The sequence below is a fragment of the Phragmites australis genome, chromosome 7, assembly GCF_958298935.1.
Source record: "Phragmites australis chromosome 7, lpPhrAust1.1, whole genome shotgun sequence".
Lineage (NCBI taxonomy): Eukaryota > Viridiplantae > Streptophyta > Magnoliopsida > Poales > Poaceae > Phragmites > Phragmites australis.
The window spans coordinates 15,364,666-15,384,188 of NC_084927.1; the positions used below are offsets into that span (position 1 = coordinate 15,364,666).

Here is a 19,523-nt window from a genome sequence, read left to right on the forward strand (position 1 = left end):
AGAGAAAGAAAAAGTTGAGAAATTGTCTAAAGATTGTGATTTAGCCAATTCCTCAATTGCCGATCTTAAGAGTAACAATTTCTTGCTTCAAGAGAAATTATCTTGTTTAGATGAAAATTATAGAACTCTTGAAACACAAATTGATATTCTTAAGAGAGGCTCATCCAACTCTAGTGAAGCAAATTTACTATCTAATGCATCTACTAGCAATGGATGTTCTCGTTGTTCTAACCTTGATATTAATGCTTGTACAACTAATATTGAATCCTTGCAAGTATTACAAAAGGAAAATGAGAGGCTAAATGCTTTGGTCAAATATGGGTGCATCAAAACTTATAAGTCAAAGGATGCACTTTACAAGACTATTCAAGCCAAAGACAATAAGCAAAAGAGAGGTCTTGGATTTGACCAATACACAAGCAAGCCAAATGATCGTGTGCTATTGAATGGAGTGGAATGCCTCAAGTTTGTCAAAGGAGGCAAACAAGTTAATCACATGACTCAAACACGGCAACCGAAGGCTCATGCTCCCCAATGTTCCTTTTATGCCTCATACATGCTAAAGAGAGACCACCGTGGTAAAGTGGTTGCTCTTTATGTTGATCCCCGCACAAGAGATAGAATTGTAAAAAGGAATGTGTGGGTGCCAAAAGTGCTTGTGACTAACGCTAAAGGACCCAAACACATTTGGGTACCTAAAATAAATGCATAACTTTGTTTTGTAGGCATACTCCTCCGGTGGATCAAGTTGGGTCATTGATAGCGGATGTACAAATCACATGACCGGAGAAAAGAGTATGTTATCCTCCTTTGAAGAAAATGGAGGACCTCATGAAAACATCATCTTTGGCGATAATGGAAAAGGAGAGGTAATGGGCCTAGGTAAAATCGCCATCTCAAATGATACTTCTATTTCAAATGTCTTGTTAGTAAAATCACTTAATTACAATTTATTATCCGTATCTCAATTATGTGAAATATGTTATAATTGTCTTTTTACAAATGAGGGTGTGGTTGTCTCTAGAAGGGAAGACGCCTCAATAGTCTTCACCGGCAAGTTGAAGGGTAAACTCTATCTTGTTGATTTTTCAACGGATGGAGTGAAGCCTAAAACTTGCTTGATGGCTAAGTCTAGCATGGGTTGGTTTTGGCATCGCCGACTTGCTCATGTTGGCATGAGGAATTTGTCCAAACTTCAAAAGGGCGAACACATCCTAGGACTAACAAATGTGACTTTTGAGAAAAATAGAATTTGTAGTGCTTGCCAAGCGGGAAAGCAAGTTGGGGCATTTCATCCCTTGAAAAATGTGATGACCACTACAAGACCATTGAAACTCCTTCACATGGACTTATTTGGGCCAATCACTTACATAAGTATCGGAGGTAACAAATATGGTTTAGTTATTGTTGATGATTTTTCACGTTTTACTTGGGTATTCTTCTTGCATGATAAAAACAAAACTCAAGCTATTTTCAAGAAGTTTGCGAGAAAAGCACAAAATGAGTTCGAAGTAAAGATCAAGAGAGTTAGAAGCGACAATGGAAGCGAGTTCAAGAACATACAAGTTGAAGAGTTTCTTGATGAAGAAGGAATCAAGCATGAGTTTTCGGCTCCCTACTCCCCTCAACAAAATGGAGTGGTCGAGAGAAAGAATAGGATTCTAATTGAGTCCACAAGAACAATGCTTGATGAATACAAGGTATCGGATCAATTTTGGGCGGAAGCAATCAACACCGCATGCCTTGCCATCAACCGATTGTATTTACACAAGTTGTTAAATAAGACTTCATATGAGCTTCTAACCGGTAACAAGCCCAATGTTTCCTACTTTAAGGTCTTTGGTAGTAAATGCTTCATTTTAAACAAGAAAGCTAGAAGTTCAAAATTTGCTCCAAAGGTAGATGAAGGATTTATGCTTGGTTATGGATCAAATGCCTACGCCTACCGCTTTTTCAACAAAACCTCCGGGTGTGTTGAAATTGCGAGAGACGTAACATTTGATGAATCTAATGGTTCCCAAGTGGAGCAAGTGGATACTAATGTTTTAGGTGACGAAGAAATACCAAGCGAAGCAATCAAGAAGATGGCAATTGGCGAAATCAAGCCCTTAGAACAACAAAAGACTCAAGAAGCTCAAATCGATGGAGATCAACCATCTTCATCGATGCAAGTTGAACCATCAATATCAACCCAAGATCAAGACGACAAGAGACCACAAGATCAACATCAAGACCGTGAAGATCCAAACAATTTTTTGAATGATGAAGTGGAAGACATCCAACATCAATCACAAGTGCTACATCCATGTGTTCATCAAAGTATCCAAAGAGATCACCCTGTGGACAACATCCTTGGTGATATACAAAAGGGGGTAACTACTCGCAATTGCAAATTTTTGTGAATTTTACTCTTTTGTTTCCTCTTTGGAACCCTTGAAGGTAGAAGAAGCGCTTGATGATCCGGATTGGATAATGGCCATGCAAGAAGAATTGAACAACTCCAAAAGAAATGAAGTTTGGTCTTTGGTGGAAAGGCCAAAACAAAATGTGATTGGGACAAAATGGGTCTTCCGCAACAAACAAGATGAAAATGGGATAGTAACAAGGAACAAAGCTCGCTTGGTTGCTCAAGGGTTTACTCAAATCGAAGGTTTGGATTTTGGTGAGACATACGCTCCCGTAGCTAGGCTAGAGTCAATTCGTATTTTATTAGCCTATGCTACTCACCATGATTTCAAGTTATATCAAATGGATGTGAAGAGCGCATTTCTAAATGGACCAATTTCCAAATTGGTGTATGTGGAGCAACCGCCCGGCTTTGAAGATCCCAAACATCCCGAGCATATTTTTAAACTCCATAAGGCGCTCTATGGGCTAAAACAAGCTCCTAGAGCATGGTATGAATGCCTTAGGAATTTTCTTGTCAAAAAGGGCTTTGAAATAGGCAAAGCCGACTCTACTCTCTTTACTAAGAATGTTGATAATGATTTATTTGTTTGCCAAATATATGTCGATGACATTATATTTGGTTCTACTAATTAACAATTTTGTGAAGACTTTAGTAGGATTATGGCAAGGAGGTTTGAGATGTCCATGATGGAAGAATTGAAGTTCTTTCTCGGATTTCAAATCAAGCAACTCAAAGAAGGAACCTTCATTTGCCAAACCAAGTACATCAAAGATATGCTCAAGAAATTTGACATGGAGAATGCCAAACCAATCAAGACGCCCATGCAAGCTAATGGACATCTTGATCTCAATGGAGAAGGCAAAAGCATGGATCAAAAGGTATATCGTTCCATGATAGGATCTTTGCTTTACTTATGTGCATCTAGGCTCGATATCATGCTTAGTGTGTGTATGTGTGCAAGATTTCAAGCCGCTCCCAAAGAATGCAATTTAATGGCCATTAAGAGGATTCTTCGATATTTAGTTCATACTCCATACCTTAGGTTATGGTATCCAAAAGGGTCATCCTTCGACCTTATCGGCTATTCGGACTCCGATTATGCCGGTTGCAAAGTGGATAGAAAAAGTACTTCGGGAACTTACCAATTCTTGGGTAGGTCCTTAGTGTCATGGTCATCCAAGAAACAAAACTCCGTAGCTCTATCCACCGCCGAAGCCGAATATGTTGCCACGGGAGCGTGTTGTGCTCAACTCCTATGGATGAAGTAAACTCTAAGAGACTATGGCCACAAAACTTCCAAAATTCCACTTTTATGTGATAATGAGAGTGCCATCAAAATAGCCAACAATCCCGTACAACACTCAAGAACCAAGCACATAGACATTAGACATCATTTCTTGAGAGATCATGCAACAAAAGGGGATATTGATATTCGCCATGTGAGAACCGAAAAACAATTAGCCGATATCCTCACCAAACCACTAGACGAGCAAAGGTTTTGCGAGTTAAGAAGTGAATTAAATATCCTAGATTCTCGGAACGTGGCTTAAACTGTTGCATACACTTGCTTGTTATAGATTTATAGCTTTCTTAGTTAAGAGTTTGCGAAAATTGCATTTTGAGTGTTTTTCTCAAAATTATTTGGCTTTTTGATCTCTCGATCATAATTTGCAATTTGTGATCATAGTTATGTAATGATGCTTGTTGGCTGATCACATTTAGCAAATTAATCCTCTTGTCCAACATCTTTCTCCCAGAAAATCCCCTCCCCAACTTTTCAGCTCTAAATCTTCCTGTGACAGTTCCAGGTCTCGGAATGTCCGGTGTTCACCGGAGTATCCGGACTTGACACTGTTCACAGCCTCAGCTGATTCCTGTCCTGTTTCCAGTTACCGGAAAGTCCGGTCCCCACCGGAGTCTCCGGTACATGCGTCAGGACCGGAGTCTCTGGTGTCCATCGGAGTCTCCGGTAAAAGTGTCAGGACCGGAGTCTCTGGTCTACACCGGAGTCTCCGGTGTTTCCAGAATCCTATATATTTCCCCAGCCCAAACAGTTATCTATTCTCATCTATTCACTTGTCCTCACTCCAAATAGCTTTCTCTCCGGTGATTTTTGAGAAGAACCCAAGGATCTTCAAGTCTTGCTACTTTTCTCACTTGGATTGAAGGCCGGAACCTCCGGAGATCCCTATTCTTCAAAATCCCTGGAGGATTTGAGCTCAAAGGTACCGTTTTCAACAATCTTCCCGATCTCTTAATGCCCTTGCCTAGAGTTGTTTTCCCTTGGTAGAATAGTTCCTAGTACCTTCTAGAACACTTTCCCAAACTTGTTTCATCTCTAGTCGACCAAATCTTCCAAACCCTAACCTTTTTGGAATTCTGTCGGGGCTGACCGGAGTATCCGGTGATACTCCGGTATCAGCCTGAAATTTCAGCATATTCTGTCCAAACTTTTGTTCCTCACATCCTTTGTTCATTCCATATCTCCTAGGTGTTCTTGCAATGGCCGGAGACCGTTTTGAGAAGGGTCACACTTTCGAGAGGAAAAAGAAACAAAGAAGTGACCCTCGTGCTCAAGAAACAAGAGCTCCTGCCCGATCGGAAGATAGTGGAAGCAGTCATGCTAGTGGTGAAAGAGTCCGCAAAGTAGCCGCAGGTGGTGGTATCCACATTGAGGAAGGCGGAGATGCTGGAAATTATGAAAGGGATATTGTGACCGTTTGCCGAACCAAATCTCAAGCTATGCGAGGCCGAGATTTTGCAAGGGGAAAGGGACCAGCTAAAGTGACAGCAGGAAGAGGACAAGGAAGCATGCCCTCTAGGGAAGAAAGAGGCAAAGGTGTTGCTCAAGATCACTCGTTTGAGTCCGAGAATGATGAAGAAGAACAAGTCGATGAAGTCATTGGACCCTTGAAACTTCATAGACCTCGGAGAACTGCTTGTGTCATTGATACTCCAAAGCAGACAGTGAACTACATGAAGCATGTTTCCAGGGTTGTTAGTGAAAGGTTGAACAACCCGTATGATTATGAGAAGAGTATTGCAGATTATCACTTCTGAAATGATTTTCAGGCAGACTTCTATGAGACAGTAATCTTGGCCAAGAAAAAGCCTATTACTCCCATGCAATGGATTGATTGGGATTATATGGCCAGGAAAAATGACCCTGTGTTCACTGAAGTGATTGCAGCTTGTGAGAGCAAGAAGGTAAAAAATATTATGGCTTTCAGGTATGATTGGTGCGAGGAAGTTATCGCACAATTATATGCTACAGTGTGGTTTGAGGGATGTGAAAATCTCATTATGCACTGGATGACAGAGGGAGTCAAATACAGGATTAGCTTCAGAGGCTTTGGTCACTATTTCCATCTTGATGCCAGAGATACTTCCAAAGATCAAATTCACAATGAGAATCATCTGACATTGGAAGAAATTGGGTTCATGTATCTGAATCATGGACGAGTTGAGTTCGGAAAGCTCACGGGAATGAGGCCTTTCTATCGTTGTTTGAACTCCCTATTCCGACTCACCTTGGCGCCCAAGAGCGAAGATGCAACAACAGTTCAGAGTATATCCAGAAATCTCCTTACAGCCATATCTAATGATCATGCTCCTTTCAGCGTGGCTTACTTTCTTTGGGAAGAAATTGTCTTTACATCCAAGTCGCCCATAAAAAGTTGTGGATATGCTCCTTATCTCATGTTTATCATTGAAAAGGTATCCAAGAAGACTTTTGTGAAGGAGATTAAGTATGAACCCTACAGAATGAGGCCTTTGAACATTCAAGCTCCCTCCATATCTCCATCACCTCCTCGTGCTCCTCCTAGCTCGAGACCATTTGCCTCGAGACGTGCTCCTCCTCAAGAGTCATCATTCATCAAGAGCGCTCTCAAAGCAATTTTCAAGATTTGCACCCATAATACCACTCAAATCAAGGATCAAGGTGCTCGCTTAAGGAAAATGGAGAATCGTCAGAAACAAATGTACTCATCCATGAACCTCCAGCCACCTTGCTCTCCTATTGAGTCAGATGAAGCGGAGAGTGCACCATTTGAGGTTGAGAACCCTTAGGCATGGTATGATGAAGCCCAAGCTGCTGCCGAGAGTTCTCAACAACAAGCTCAAGATGATTCCTCTGACGGCGCCGAAGGAAGTGAAGAAGAGGAAGAAGATGATGAGGAAGATGGCAGCAGCGAGTAGGCTCTCTCTTTTTGGTGCTGGATGCCAAAGGGGGAGAGATAGTTATCCATTTCCTTAGTTTCCTTAGCTTTGGACTCCTTTTAATTCCTATCGCCGTTGGACAATTGGACTTTTGTTTGCGATGAACTTTGTGTCGTTTAATTTGTAAGACCTTTTATGTTAGTGTGATGATTGTCGTACTTTCTTAAGTTTTGTGTGCTCTATATCTTATCATAAATTTTGTATCCCACGGATTCTAGGATATAGGGGGAGCTCCTGTGAATTTAAATTCTCAAATATGTGCATTGATGTTTAACTCCGTTTAAACCAATGCACACATTTAGGGGGAGCTCACCATATCTTCTAGAATTCAAAATCTTTTTCATATATCCTTGTGTATGCTTTAATCGGGTTGTCATCAATCACCAAAAAGGGGGAGATTGAAAGTGCATCTAGGCCCCCTAAGTGGGTTTTGGCTTATTGATGACAAAACGATTAAAGAACTAACATGCTTTTCGAGTATTGAACATGTATAAACATTAGTTGTGAAGGTAAATGACGTTTGACCCCCGCCGAAACAAATGAAGAATCAACGAAGGGTACAAGATAGGGTTTACATTCATTTTACTTTTGAAATTGAGTCTAGGATAGACATATTTTTTAGATGGATGGATTTGATTGCTTGATTAGTGTCTCAATGCTCAAGAGATTCTTTAGAACCACCCAGTTGAGAGACACATTCACTTACGGACACGAAACTATTTCTGAAAAATCTTCAGAATCCGGAGTCTCGTACTCAGTGTTCAGTTAGAGTCTCCGAGATAGCCTCCGGCAGAGAGTCTCGGTTACGGTTTATTCTTTTTAAGAAAAAAAGACCGGAGTCTCCGGTGTTCACCGGATACTCCGGTAAAATGTTTAGTGTGCAGCCGGAGTCTCCGAGGTAGACTCCGGCAGAGACTTTCGGTTAGCATTTAATCTTTTTGATAAAAGAAAATAAAGACCGGAGTCTCCGGTGTTCACCGGATACTCCGGTACCTGGAGATGCCGGCGGATCCGGCTAGTCTCCGGACTTAGTCTTTTTGGAAAATCTGTCAGGACCGGAGACTCCAGTGTTCACCGGAGACTCCGGTAATTAAACAGAACTGTAACGGCTAGTTCTGACATGTTCGTGACCGTTCTGACGCCGTTTTTGGAATTAGGACCGGAGACTCCGGTGTACACCGGATACTCCGGTAAGCTCTGACAAAAACAGTAACGGTTAGTCTGTGAGAGAGTGCTATAAATGCCCCCTCTCTCCATAGCATTTAGTGCTTGCTGTGGCTAGTATTCTTGAGACTTCTTGAGCACTTTAAGAGCATTCAAAGCCCCTCCGATCATCTCTAGAGCAAAGTTTGCACAAATTTGAGAGTGTGTGTTTGGAGAGGGTTCAAGCCACTTGAGCATTGAGTTCTTCATCGAGCATCTACTGCGATCATCTCTCTTGAAGCTTTGGGCTTCTAGAATGAAAGGAGTCGCCCGAAGAGCATCCAAAACTTGTGGTGTGCCTCGGGAAGTTTGTAAGCATCTTGATATTGAGTAAGAATTTCTAGCTTGATCTTGGTGGTCGCTAGAAGAGGATAGGGTTGGAGAAGACCCGGCTCTTTGTGAGCTCCTCAACGGAGACGTAGGCACTTCTTTGTGAGGTGGCCGAACTCCGGGATATATTCACGTGTTCTTATTTGCAAAATTTACTTTATCGTGTGAATTTGGTAATTTGTCATTTAAATTGCTATAGTGTCAATCTTGCTAGTATTGAGTGTTATTCTAGCCTTGTGATATCTAGTTGACCTAGTGTAATTCTTAGACTCTAGCTGTTGTCTTTAGTTCACATTTATTCTGAAATTTCCTGTCAGGCCGGAGACTCCGGACTAGACCGGATACTCCGGACCATACCGGAGTATCCAGACTTCACCGGAATATCCGGTAGTTTAATCCGCTATTTTTAGTTTTAATTTTCAGAAAAGCCTATTCACCCCCCCTCTAGGCACTTTCAACTCTCCCTTGGATTTCTCTCTCTAGGAGCAAGGTCAATGTATGCATGTGGTACCATTGCATTCTCTAGCTCATGAGTTACTCATCTATCCAATTCATTTTCGTTTTCATGGAAGAATTGAGTAGTTCTTGAAGTTCTTGAGCTTTTTGGAGCAAAAATGGAGTTTTGGATAAATTTTTGCTATATAGTCGTGTTGCTAATTGACGAGTGAGTTCCAGGACCCTTGGACTATCCCTAACATGTTCCCTTTAGGCTTGTTGAAGATTGCAACTCGAATCGACCAAAAATGCACTTGAGAACAGTTTCTTCGGGCTGACCCGGATATTCTGGCCTCACCCGGATACTCTGGGTTCAGCAAAAATCGTCCGTCGAATTGTGTTCAAAATTTGTTAGGATTTAGGGTGCAAAATGGGTTTGGAATCCTTTGCATATGTCATATACATGTTTGTGTAGCACAGATTTGTAAAGTGAGTCGAATCGACCGAGGGAAAAGTTGTGGAAGAACCTAAGTCTGCCTCACCCGGATAATTCGGGTAAACCCGGAGACTCCGGGTAATTGCGTTAATGATTAACAGAAAGCCTCTTCCGGAGCCTCACCCGGAGTGTCCGGCACAGTCCAGATAGTTCGGACCAACCCGGAGGTTCTGGATTAAGTTGGAATAGTGGCTAATTGAGTACCTTCACCGGAGGATGGCTCGGAGGCTCCGGAACCTGGATACTCTGAGCTAGTCAATAAAAAGGCAGTAACCAAACGCCTCTTCCGGAGGTTCACGCGAAGGGTCTGGACCCGGATATTCCGAACCAACCCAGATACTCCGGGTGGTTGTTATTTTCCAGATTTCGTTTAGGTCATTTAGTATGGCATTGATTCGCATGTTTTATCCTTCTAGCATGTTGTTAAGCATTGTAGCATACCTTGTTGTATTCACTCATGCTATCATTGCATGCGCTCTTCTTTAGTGAACAAGGAGCCAGAGCGGGAGATGACCGTAGTCGAAGGTGACTCCAATCTTCCGAATTTCTGCGAGTGTTGTGTGGGTAATTATAGGTAGCCACCAGAGCAGCAAGGCAAGCAACTAAGCATATTGCACTGTTCAATTGAATGAAGTATAAAATTGATAAACTATACTTATGTATGTTTTCATGTGTCGAGTCGAGATTGAGTACAAGTGGGTAGATCCTATGTTGAATGCATTACTTTTACCTTGAATTATTGTTGATCCTTTCTTTATTGCCTTGAGTATGTTGTTGGTGTTTAGATTACAAGTTAAATCAAAATGCTTAGCAATGTATAGGTCATTCGGTAGAAGTCGAGCGGTGAATTGTTTCATCGTTCGTGAGCATAGGCGTTATTTACTTTCACAATGATCCTAATATTGGATATGGGTTGATGATGGTTGTATGAGTGGTGAGTATAAGACGAGATGTTGGCGGTGCTAGGAGGTGTTTATCCTACCCGGATGTGGAGTTCCTCTGTGTAGGTTGGAAGAGGAAACTGAACACTGTAGACCGCTTGCGTCGTTTAAGCACCGATTGTCGGTGTAGTCAGCTTTAGCACTTACGTACTCACCATATGCCGATCTAATGGTAAGGCGAGCCGAATAACTTTGTAGCTGTGGTCACTTGGAACCTGAACATCGACGGTGTGAGCGGGCGGGCTTGTAGTGGTACTAGTTTGCTCCGGGAGTAGCTCTAGTACCACCGCACCAAGCGATGCATGTTTCAAATGATCGGGGTTTATTGGGAAAGGTTGACATGAGTACCCCCTGTATGGATCTGTGTGGTCATGCACGCCGTATGGTCCTCAAGTTGTGTGGGTCTAGGAGTATCCCCTGCAGGGTGTAAAAATATTTTGAAATACCGCACTCTCGGTCATGAGCATGCTTCTATCTATCTGCATGAGTGGTAGAGTTTTCGCTTGTGGTTAATGGTTGGATATGTGGGAGATGGTTGAGTTGGTCTTTGTTACTTATATGTTCTTATGGTTTCAGTTATTCATGTTTAGTTGGTTATGGAAGGGTAGAATTATATTTTGTTGGTTAAGTTATTTGCTCACACCTATATGTCTAGGTTGCTTACCGCTTATGTTTAACTCAACCATGTGGCTTTTCCTTGCTAATGGCTCAATGCATAATCCTTGGAGTCAAGCTATGTATATGTTCTCTATATGGTTTAAGTCTTACAAGTATCTTCGTACTCATGCTTGCATTTTTAGGTGCTGCTGGTGAGGAAGAGCCGACGTTTGGCTACTTCATACCTGCCAATCAGGGTGGCGAGCAAGAGTAGTGCATCCTACTCTCAGAGGTCATGCTTTTGGGGTGGAGCCTAAGGGCGTGTGGCTCCACTCTCTTTTGTTGTATAGGTTTATGTTTCTGGTGCGTAGATATTGTTACCTTTTGATGTAAATTGTTGGAAATGGTTGCATGTTAAAGACTTGCAATATAAATGTTAATTACTTGCACTTTCTTAAGCTATGTTGTAATGCTAAATGATGGAAGGCACGTGTTCCGATCTTGGGCACAAAACACGTACCGAGACTACCGCGATGATATTCTGGTTAATGATCGAGGTTGTGATTATGAATAATGATCCTCTTGGTGATTAATTAGAATATTATTTGAACGGTTCCTCACATATGGTCTGTACCGGCTACGGGCACTTTGATTCTATCATTTTATGCCGTGAACCTCATATGCCGGTATAGGCTATATTCGGCATATTCGGCACCTGGCTATAGTGTCATATTCTGCACTTCATATGCTGAATATGGTCGGACCCGCATTTTTTTTGTGTGCGGTATGTCAAAAGTCAGTTCTCGGTAAATGAGATGCCGAATACAGATGCTAAAATTAGATGCCGAATATAGTCGGGCCCGTATTTTTTCTGCGTCCGATGTATCAAAAGTCAGTTTTCAGTAAATAAGATGCCGAATTCGGATGCTAAAATTATAAATACAACGATATGTTGTCTATTTCGACAAATACTGTGACATATGTTGTCTGATTTTGGATTTTAGCCCTACTTCAGCTTGTCTTCGTATAGACCACAACTGTCTTAGCGAAATTTCCAAAATTCATGAATATCGAAAAATGCAGTCAAAATTTGGTGAGAATTCGACCGAACTAAATTGGTTAAACTGGTTTGACCAAGGCAAAATCAGGTCAATTCAATCGAAAACTGACCGAATTCTACCGAAAACCAACCACATTTCTCGCATTTCATTTGTGGTCGAAACCGCTTGATTTCCTATGAAAACCGCTCAATTTTCATCAAAAACTATTTGATTTTATCGAATTTCAGTAAAGTTCAAGAAAAATTAAAAAATAATTTAACCTTATAAAATCGATAACTAATTTATCTCAGCTTCAAATCAAGTGAAACAAATTGTTGGTTTTCTTGTAACATGATCTAAAGAATAAAAGTATTTATACTCATAAAAAAGTTGTATATTTTGTGCGACAAAATTTATTTGCTAAACCTAGTTAAATGTATAGTTAATTATTTGCTAATCAAAAAATCTGAAACCAATCTTTTTAGTCTTCTTACATGATCCTCTATCTTTTAAAAATACATGAAATAATGAAATAGTTATTGTAACGTGCAGGATTGAGTAAATGTGTTGCAACTAGATCCATTCATAAGTAATTCATCACTCCCCCCAAAATTAGTGAAACAACTCTTATTAGTTTACTTAAACAATTCTTTGTGTAATAAAAATAATGGTAGACATGACAAAGTTAATTACAGAGCTATTCCTTAACATGTTCACTTTATGCTTGTGAACTATGTAAAAACATGGAGAAATTAATAAAACTTTAAATGAAGTAAAACTAATTTTAGATCCTCTTAAGGTGCACCATACACACACAAAATATGTGTTTGTATGTTAATATTGTCCTTAACGTGAACCCTACTAAATGAGTTGCACGCTTTTTAAAGCATGCTTTTTCTTTTTTCCAAACTTCCTCTCCATGAAATATAATGTAAAAGATATTATTTTTGATTTTTTTCACAGAAGGTCTTAGAATTATCTTTAGTATTTTCGATTTTTTTGTGATTTTTTTGAATTTAAATTCAAAAACCGTTCGAATCCAAAATTTAGTGCGGGTTGAATTGACCGGTTTTCATGATATTTGACAAGTTTTCGACAAATTTCAAACCCTGAGTGTACTCAATGAACCATAGGACAAGTAGGTCCCATGATCACCACGACCAATCACCAAAATTCACTCATTTTCTTTCTCAATCCGCATGCAAACGAGGGGATAAAACAAATAAATCAAGTAAAGAACTCGCAAATTGCGGACTACAATGAAACGGGCCACTTTTAACTATAATACCCTAAATATTAGCAAAAAAAATGTTGATGGGGAAAAGTGAAAAGTGTGGGCAAAAGCTTGAGTTTTTATCTATAAATCAGATGGACGATCAGAGACTGTAGATGCATAAAGCTCATCAAAACGAATCTGTTTGACTATTCAAAAGTCTCATTTGGACACTAGATAAATCCATAGTGAGCCCAAAAAATATAGATTGTTGTATAATAACTAAAAAAACGAGTATCAATCAAGTCAGGCAGGACTCTGACTCCGCTAGGCCACCACTCCTTAAGTAAGGGTTGTCAGGTAGGCGGGTGGCCCTAGCATGCTCCTACACCACTGCCCTAGCCCACCCGCTGTCATCATCGGGGCCAAGCCACCAAAGCCGGGAAGCCATATGTAGCAAACATGGACCTTTTAAGGAATTTATATGATTTTGGTGATTAATGTCAAAATAGCCAATGCAACTAACATATTTGTCAAGTATATACTTTAGTAGGTCTCATGGATGCAACAAGAGAGAAGTCATCGAAGTCAGGACAAAGAGAGAAAAGAATTAGATTTGTCCTATGAATTTTGATGTAATCAAATGGGATGGATTTCTATACAGTCATATAGAACTCTTCACAAGCTTTACATAGAGTATAAGATCATCAAATTTGAAGTTCAAAGTGAAAAGTTATGTCCAAAATACGAAGTGATAGTGTGCTAAAAATGAACGCGCTGGATAATCCGACATACACAAGATTGTTGCATAGGATAATCCAACATTCACAAAAATAAACATATCATAAGCTCCGGTGTTCACAAGAAGTTCATGTCGTACTATTTTTCAGATGGGTTGCAAAATGACTCTATTGACATTGTATGCACGTAGGATGTTTCGGCGTTCACAGAGAACATCACTCTAACATGTTTGTCAAGTATATGCTTCAGTAGGTCTTATGGATGCAACAAGAGATAAGTCATCAAAGCCAGGACAAAGAGAGAAATGAATTGGATTTGTTCTATAAATTTTGATATGATAAAATGGGATGGATTTATGTACAATTATGTAGAACTCTTCACAAGCTTTCTATAAAGTCGAAGATCATCAAAATTAGAGTTTAGAGCAAAAAGTTATGTCTAAAATACAAATTGATAATCTGTTTGTTGGATCAAGAGATCGTCTTGCCCCAGCAAGTACGACGAGAGTTTCTTCTAAGGAGGAGACTCAAACTTGGAGATGAAATTTGAGAGGAAAGAACACCATGAATGTATTGATAGTAAAAATATGGACCGGGCTAGGGGAAGTATCACAGGAAAACTTTGTGATTATGCTTCTCCGTGATGTCTTGAGCGGGCTCTTTTTTTCAACCTCCTGTTCCAGGTGACCATGACCCCCTATTTATAAGACAATATGTAGCTTAGTGTACAAGTTATCACAATATACAAATATCTAGGATCTGGCTGAGTCTTGAGCGGGCTCTTTTTTTCGACCTCCTATTCCAGGTGACCATGACCCCCTATTTATAAGACAGTATGTATCTTAGTGTACAAGTTATCACTAGACCTTATCTTGGATAACTACCTTTTAGACTACATAGAAGATAAATATCTACTGTGGTAACTATTTTGGTGCTTGCCCCCTGAGGGGTGAGCCGGTTGCCAATTACGGCCTGACGCTGCTCTACCGGGGGTGTCAAGATGACTTGCATCGTGTTGGGGTGTCAGGATAAGCACCACTTGCACCGACATTTATCGCCCGTCACCTTGCGTCACATCGGCGGCAGAAGGGGGTGTCCTTTCTTCTCTGATGTTATCTCCAAAGGCCGGTCACGCCTTCAGAAGGCCGCATGGGCACCGAAGGGGCGGCTCAAAGGTATTTGCAGCCCCCGGGGATAAGGCCTCCTATTGAGCTCGGAGGCCGCAGGCTCTAGGGCACTTGCTATAGCTCCGAGCCTTCAGAAGGCCACGTACGAGACGGAGAGGTGGCCCGAAGGAATTCGCAGCCTTCGGGGATGGAGCCTCCTGCTGAGTCCGAAGGCTGAAGGTACTTGTGGGACCTTTGATAGCGACCGCCAACCATTATCCTCAGGCTGGTCTATTTCCCCCCAACACTGTTCAAAATGAACACGCAGGATAATCTGGCGTACACAAAGATTGTTCTATAGGATAATCTGGCGGTCACAAAAATAAACACGCTGGAAACTCCAGCGTTCACAACAAGTTCACGTCAGACTATTATTCCAGAGGGGCTGTAAAATAGCTCGGTTGATATCGTATGCATGTAGGATGTTTGGCGTTCAAAGAGAACATCACTCCGGAGCTTCCGGCGTCCACAAGAAAGAAAGTGGTGTTTCAATGGCTAGTTCATAGAGTACACGTCGGATAGTCTGACGCTTGTAATATTGCACATGTCGGACCTTTCAGTGAGTACAACAATATGTGATCATTGGAGCAACGACTAGTTCGTGTGGTTGAGGCTATATGTACCCCCATTCAGTCATTTGTGTGAGCTTGAGTTCAGAGAAGTTCACATACATTTGAGGAAACATCCAAAATACCAAAGTGCTAAAAGTGATCATCTAAGGCAATTAGCACAAGATTAGAGAGTGATTACTACTATTAGGCCTAGAGAGAGTTGTTGCTTGATAATTGCTGCCTAAAAATAAGATCAATGAGTGATCCTACTGTGTGCCAAATGGTACGCCGGTACCTTAGAGTCTTAGTGACCCGCTGGCACCGTGAACCTTTATGGCTCAAGCTTATCAACCCTTCGACATCGTGTGGAATGGTGACAATAAGCTTGTACGAGGTCTCGAAGACTCTTGCCTTGGAGGCTTAGGCTCCGAAGTGAAGGCAATGACAAGTGACTGGAAGAGAGGCTTGTGGTGAGCCTTGCCTTTGTGGCTTAGTGGCTCAACCTACTTGAGGCTTATGTGGCTCAAGGGTTGTGAACGGGTGCCAACCGGGAGCAATAGCCTAAGTGGCTACTTCAACGTGGACTAGGAGTGACGTTTATACCATCGATATCATGGGGTAAAAATCCTTTATGCTGAGTTTGCTCCTTCTACTTTTTTTACATTTCTGCATTTACATAGTTGCAATTTACCTTTGCGTGTTCATCTTCCTAGAGTAGTTTGCTAGTATTGGTTATAGGTTGCAAACCGTTCTGAGCATTAGAGTAGATAAACTAGATAAACCTATAGCACTTTTAGATAGAAATTGATATAATTTTATCTTATTAGGTTTTTGGAGCCGGTCAATTTTAGGTGTCCTGATTTAGCCCCCTCTTAGGACGTCACGGTCCCTTTCACCAGGTTTCCTCATTAGTTGTTATCGAGTTGTTGCCCCTGTGTGACCAAGCTGGTGGCTATTGTTGCCTGTTGTGTCGTGCCCTCTATTAGCTGCTGCTGCTCTACGTGTGGCTAGGGGGAAGAGAAGGTAAGGAGCAGGGGAGAGGGAAGAAGAGAAGGAAGAGGAAAGAGAAAGAGAAGAAAACAAAAGGTAGGGTTCTGTGAAATTCCATCAAATCCTCCACAAATTCGTTATGTATCACTACAAGGGTAATTTCTAGTAGTCTTTAGATGCTTGTAGATGAGTTTGGATGGAGGAATTTGCTGCCAAAATTCATGATCAGTATAGTTCAGTGGTATTATTTTTAAATATGGTATTAATCGGTGCTGATTTTTTGCCATAAGATTAAAATTAAAGCTGTAGGTCTTATTGATATATGTCCAATGCGCTGATTTTATTTGTTTTGGATAAGCGGTTTAGGAGAAATTACCAAAATAATGCTGCTATCTGGCGAGTTTTAATCTACACAATATTTTATTTATACGTTTTTGACCTAGTTAGAAGAAAATTACGCCCAAAGCCATAATATCAAAGGTGTAGGAATGCTTTAATAGATATCCTATATGTATTTATTTGCTGCATTTGCTCAAGGGGATTAGAAGTTACAAATGGAACATCAAGTGATCAAATTTTTAAGTCGGTATTTCTGACAATAAGGAAATTAGGTTTAAGCGTGTGGCTGCTAGTACCATTGTGAAAAGTTTTAATGGTCCAAGAGGGGATGAATTGGGCTCTATTTAAAAATACTTGTACCAAATTCTATAACAAATAGCAACTTTATCCTAGATGAAAGATAATGCACCTACACGAACAAGCTAGAGGAAGACAAGTAAACAAGCAACCTAGAAAACAAAGTAGATTGCGGAATTGAAGTCTTGCAAGAATGTAAATGCTCAAAGTGAATGCGAGAAAGTAAGAAAATTGACAGGAAGACACCAATTTTTTCCAAGGTATCGAGGAGTTGGCACTCCCCCTAGTCCTTGTTGGAGCATCCATTAAGGATATCGTTCCCCCTTGAGCTAGCAAGACTCAAGTGCTCGCTCATGATTGCCACTTCTCCATCTCCAGATTAGCGGGTATCAAACCAAGTATATTGCTATTCTTAGGGCTCCCACAAGAACTCCAAGAGATCACCAAGACACTTGTAATTACCAAAACTCGGCTAGGTATTGCCAACCATCAAGAGTAACAAGCCAATAGCTTCACTTGACCAAGGTCAAACCTAAAGTACAACTAGATACACACTTGCTACATTCTCTGCACTAATGATATCCTTAATCTTCAATTACGAACTTTGCAACTCACTCTAGTGCACTCTCTTGCTTGATGACATATATAGTGTATAGGCTCTTCTGGGTTCGCAAGAGATAGAAGTGAGATGAAGGTGGGGGGCGGGGTATCTATAGGCTAGAAGTTTAAATCTAGCCGTTACCCAATCACCCACTTTTTCTGTGACTACCGGAAGGTCTGGTGTACACCATCTCATACGTACCAGACCATCCAGTGTGCTTCTTTTCCCAAAAGCTGGTAGAGTAAAAGAATCGGTGATGTCCTAAGAGGAGAGGTGAATTAGGACACTTAAAACTACTCGGCTCCAAAAACTTCACAAGATAGACCTACATCATTTTTGTATCTAAAATGTGCTCTAGATTTATCTAGTGTGTCTACTCTACCGTTCAAAAGGTCTACAACCTACTCTAGGAAGGTAAACTACAATATGTAAATGCAAAAACGTAAATAAGATAGAGAGAGCAAATTCGACACAAGAGATTTTTATCCTATAGTATCGATGGCATAAATATCACCCATAGTATACGTTAGATCTCTATTAATGATATGCTCCCTGTTGTCAAGACTCTTTTGATCATGGCTCTTGAACCACCAAGCCACCAAGGCAAGGCCTCAAGTCGGATGAGTCACCAAACCACCAAGGCAAGGTCTCATCGCTAACTTCTCTTCTGTCACTTGCCGTCGTCTTAACTTCGAAGCTTGAGTTATCAAGACAAGGTTCTCCACATCCTCATATAAGCTTCTTACCGCCACTCCACACTAAGTCGGAGGGTCAACGAGCTTGAGTCACCAAGGCCCAATATGCCATCAAGTCACCAAGACTCTAAGGTGCTGACGTACCACTTGGTACATGGTAGGATCACTCTTTAATCCATTATCTAGGTAGTAACACCTAGCAACAACTCTCTCTAGGCCTATTAGCACTAATCACTCTCTAATCTTATGCTTAATTACCATGGATGATAACTTTAAGCACTTTGGTGGCTTGGATATCTTCACAAATGTCTATGAGCTTCCCCTGGACAGTCACACCTTCAAATGACCGAGTAGAGGGGTATTTATAGCCTTAACCCCACGGACTAGTTGTTGCCCCAATGGCTCAACAATTTGGTATGTGGTATGTCAATCTCATTTCACAAATATCTATTAATTGATCTATATTTGGTTTTAAATTGAAACTTGAGATACGTGGTACTTCTGTAGTGATCCATTTTATCTCAAGATCTTATTTGAATCACCTTCTCATTCGGATCAAATAAACTATGGTTTTTGTTTGTTTACTTGTGATAGTTGATTTTGTGAAAAATGCATTTCAAGCATGGTGCTAAATTTCTAAACCTTTCTTCTTATGCTTCTTTGAAACAAAATTGATCTATGCTATTTGCAAATACCAACTTGCGATATCTCCATATATTATTGTTCTTATAATTGGTAGAGATACAAGTAGTAATCCTTGTTGATCATATTTCTTTCAATTTTTGCTTCTAGTGACTTCTTTCTTTGTGAAAGATTTCCTTTAACTCTAAAAGGCAAGGAAATAAGTTTATCAAAGCTTGCTATCTCAATGTTTGTATCTTTTTCAATATACTTGCTTGAGATAAACTTTTGAGGATGTATGCAACTCATTTCTTTATATGCTCAATCTATACACATAATTTATTTGTTGAACTTCATGAATGATCATTGTTGATATTTTATTTTAGATGTAATTTGGATATTATTTACGATATCTTATCTTTCATTTGATATCTTTATGGCTTGTATGTTAATTTTTATCTAAATTATATCTTTATTGGATCTTGGAAGTGATGAACATGCTTATTTAATTAATTGTTAATAATTATAGCATATTTGATTTATTTGATCCAACATATAGAGTAAGCATCTCTTAAAAGCTTTTAATTGCTAAAAAATGCATAGAGTATTCATTTACTTCAATTGGTATCTATTTCAT

General features: G+C 40.4%; 1 pseudogene; it reads left to right on the forward strand.

The window, feature by feature from the left end:
- Positions 1-4,912: 4,912 nt before the first annotated feature.
- The window catches only part of LOC133925414 (importin beta-like SAD2), a 31,964-nt pseudogene continuing 17,353 nt past the window's right edge, over positions 4,913-19,523 (forward strand).